General features: G+C 47.4%; 1 protein-coding gene across 3 annotated transcripts in view; it reads right to left on the bottom strand.

Moving 5' to 3' along the window:
• Vwa2 (von Willebrand factor A domain containing 2) overlaps nucleotides 1-3,923 on the bottom strand; it is a 43,169-nt gene that overhangs the window by 27,158 nt on the left and 12,088 nt on the right. The gene's annotated exons all lie outside the window — the stretch shown is intronic.

Genomic DNA, 3,923 nt, shown 5'->3' with positions numbered 1-3,923 from the left:
TCTGGGAAATAGTCAGGTTCAGGAGATTCACCAGGACAGAGAGGAAGACAGTTGCATAAACCTGAGAAGAGGTAACTAACCAGTAGGAAATAGGCTAGGATAAAATAGATTATTGTGATATGAGTTAGTTGTGGAACAGAGCCAAAGTTATTGTTCTAAGCATTTATTAATAAACAATTAGACTCGGAGTAGTTATTTCTGGGAACAAGGTAGTCGGGAGGAAAAGCCCGGAGTTATAACTCCTTGCTGGCTGTCACTTGGCTGCATGGCAGCCGAGTATGGTGTTTTGTGTTATGTCATCCTAGCCCAGAGGCTGCCCCTGGGAGAGCCAGATGGGCTAGCAGGGTAAGTCCTGGGCTAAGAGTCAAGAGCCCCAGTTCTTCAGCTTAACCCTGTCCAAGACTGCTCCATGCCTCGGCCATCACTTCATGCTCTTTGGCAGAACATGAGATTCAGAAAGTACATCCAGAACCAGTGACCTGGCTCAGTGGGTAAGGTGCCTGCTGCAGAGGCTGATGGCCTGAGGAGCCGCAAAGTGTAAGGAGAAAACTGTCTCCCAGTAGCTGTCCTCTGACCACACGTGCACACACACACACATACAATAAATGTAAAAGGAAAGGTTAAAGGGTGTCCACATCATACTTCTCTTCTCTCCCAACTTGTGACCTCAGGGGCTCCAGGACACTCATTCAGAATATACAAGGCTAACACCAATGGTGTTTAATCCTTATACCACCTCCTCCAAAAAGAGGGACTATATGGCCAGGCGGTGGTGGTGCACGCCTTTAATCCCAGCACTTGGGAGGCAGAGGCAGGTGGATTTCTGAGTTCGAGGTCAGCCTGGTCTACAGAGTGAGTTCCAGGACAGCCAGGGCTACACAGAGAAACCCTGTCTCAAAACAAAACAAACAAAAACAAAAAAAACAAAAAAAAAAAACAAAAAAAAAAAAAAAAAAAAAAAAAAAAAAAAAAAAAAAAAACAAAAAAAAACAAAAAAACAAAACAAAAAAAAGAGGGACTATGTGACCATACATACCATTGTGCATATGTATATGCATATATATTTGTACCGCTAGTGATGGGAGGGGGTTATTTTTAAAGTAGGCCTTGTCTGGAGGACGGTGGAGACCCAGCAGGTCTTTGCCGGGCCCCTTTAGGCTGATAGCGTGTTGACACCACACTCAGCACCTCAGGGCTGCTCCTGTCTGGACTGAGCGAATGACATCTCTGTCGAGTCAGAGACTGGGCCTGGCTGCCTGCACTCCAAGGCAATGTGCTCACACTTGCAAATGACACCGCTTCTCCAGACAATGTGGCTCCCATAACAAGCCTTGCTTGTTCCTTAATCCTCCAGCTTTTGCAGGATTAAGTCAGGAATGTTGCCTTGGAAAGCCCCTCCTTTCTCAGCCAGTGACTGGTCTTTAATCTAATTATGGCCTCTTCGTTTATTTCCTTTTGGGGTGGGTTTATATGGTTGAAAATCCAGAAAGTATATATGTGAGTGTGTGTGAGTGGTGAGTGTGTGTGTATATGGTGAGTGTGCGTGTGTGTGTGGTGACTGTGTGTGTGTGGTGAGTGTGTGTGTATATGATGAGTGTGCATGAATGGTGAGTGTGTGTATATGTGTAGTGAGTGTGTGTGTATATGGTCAGTGTGCATGAATGGTGAGTGTGTGTGTGTGTGGTGAGTGTGTGTGTATGGTGAGTGTGTGTATATATGGTGAGTGTGCGTGAATGGTGTGTGTATATGTGTAGTGAGTGCGTGTGTATATGGTGAGTGTGCATGAATGGTGAGTGTGTGTGTGGTAAGTATGTGTGTATATGGTGAGTGTGCGTGAATGGTGAGTGTGTATGTGTGGTAAGTGTGTGTGTGTATGGTGAGTGTACATGAATGGTGAGTGTGTGTGTATAGTGAGTGTGTGTGTGATAAGTATATGTGTGGTGAGTGTGTGTGTGGTGATTATGTGTGTGGTGAGTATGTGTGCATGTACGGTAAGTGTGCATGTATGGTGTGTTTGTGTGTGGTGTGAGTATGTGTGTATGTGAGTGTGAGTGTGTATATGAGTGTGAGTATGTGTATGAGTGTGAGTGTGTGTTGTGAGAGTGTGGGGGGAGTGTGTGTATATGGTGAGTGTGCATGTATGGTGAATGTGCGTGTGTGGTGAGTGTGCATGAATGATGAGTGTGTGTGTGAGTGGTGAGTGTGTGTGTATGGTGAGTGTGTGTGTGATAAGTGTGTGTGTGCATAGTGAGTGTGTGTGGTAAGTGTGTGTGTATGGTGAGTGTGTGTGTGGTGAATGTGTGTGTGGTGAGTGTGTGTGTGGTGAGTGTGTGTGTGTGGTGATTATGTGTACGTGTATGGTAAGTGTGCATGTATGGTGTATTTGTGTGTGGTGTATGTGTGTGTGAGTATTTGTGTGTGAGTATGTGTGTGTGTGAGTGTGAGTGTGTGTATGAGTATGAGTGTGAGTGTGTGTATGAGTATGAGTGTGTGAGTATGTGTTATGAGAGTGTGGGGGGAGTGTGTGTATATGGTGAGTGTGCATGTATGTGTGAGTGTGTGTGTATGTGTGGTGAGTGTATGTGGTGTGTGTGTATGTGTGAGTGGTGAGTGTGTGTGTGAGTGGTGAGTGTGTGTGTGAGTGGTGAGTGTGTGTGTGTGTGAGAGTGGTGAGTGTGTGAGTGGTGAGTGTGTGTGTGAGTGGTGAGTGTGTGTGTGTGAGAGTGGTGAGTGTGTGAGTGGTGAGTGTGTGTGTGAGTGGTGAGTGTGCGTGAGTGTGTGTGGGTGTACATATAGTTTCTGGATTTGAACCCTACCTGATCATTCATAATTATGGATGAATGGGATCCCAGGTTGATTATTACCTGTCCCTACCAATGAGCGTTCAGATTGCCTGAAATCTTTTGTGGTGACAAGAAACAGTGTAAGCAGTAAGTCGCAGGTGGGAGTATCTAGGAGCGACTGTCAGAGCGTAGGGTCCAAGCTGTTACATGTCGGATGAGTTGGAGGACCTCATCAAGTGGAAGCATTGGACAAGCCTATGTTCCTGGTGCATGCGAACATTCATTTCTTAAAGGCTTGCCATGGAGGGGCCTCCAAGCCTCCGGTGTTTCTGTTCAGCAGGAGAGTGAAACAGCTACAGGGCTGGAGGGCCTGCTGGGTGATGGGAGCTGGGGGCCTGCTGGGTGAGGGGAGCTGAGGGGAGCTGAGGGCCTGCTGGGTGAGGGGAGCTGAGGGCCTGCTGGGTGGGGGGGGCTGTGTGATTCTTTTTCTGAGGATGTATTCACACTCATTGTGCTGTGGGTTGCTCAGAATTGTCCCATTCAGAAACAAGAGCCTCACTCTGCTGTCTGTGACACCTGAAGCCAGAAAGGACAAGAAATGAAGGTGTTCTCTGGATTCCCTCAGACGAGTAGATCTTTTAAAGTTTCCCACTAATATTCTGGTCTGCTCAGTGTGCATTCTGTTTTCCAAGGAGCCAGGGATGAAATTTTAATTGAGAGGGAAGATCTCCATCGCTTAAATCCACCCCAACGACAGACCACCCATAGAGCATCCATAAAGACTTAATTAAGCTGCCTTAGACCCAGTCTCTCTTTATAGTTGGAAACCAGATCCATGCTCATCCCTCTACGGCCCTGAGCCTGGATGAGACCATTTTCTCCAGTATGTGAGTGGGAAGGGGTTGTCATGTGGCTGATGTCTACCCATTTGGTGCCCTCCTAGGAGTTCTGCCAGCTTCACAGGAAAGACGTGTACCCCAAGCTCTACCCCCACCTGTGGGGGAACTAGCTGGAAAGACAATGCAGAACTACTTGGCTGTGTGGGAAGTCACACTGAGGAGGATGGAGGGCACCCTGAGGAGGAGGGACACACTGAGGAGGAGGGGGCACACTGAGGAGGAGGGGGCACACTGAGGAGGA

This window comes from Mastomys coucha, unplaced genomic scaffold, assembly GCF_008632895.1.
Source record: "Mastomys coucha isolate ucsf_1 unplaced genomic scaffold, UCSF_Mcou_1 pScaffold21, whole genome shotgun sequence".
Classification (NCBI taxonomy): domain Eukaryota; kingdom Metazoa; phylum Chordata; class Mammalia; order Rodentia; family Muridae; genus Mastomys; species Mastomys coucha.
The sequence above is the reverse complement of the archived record's forward strand: the minus strand, read 5'-3'. Positions and strand labels throughout refer to the sequence as shown.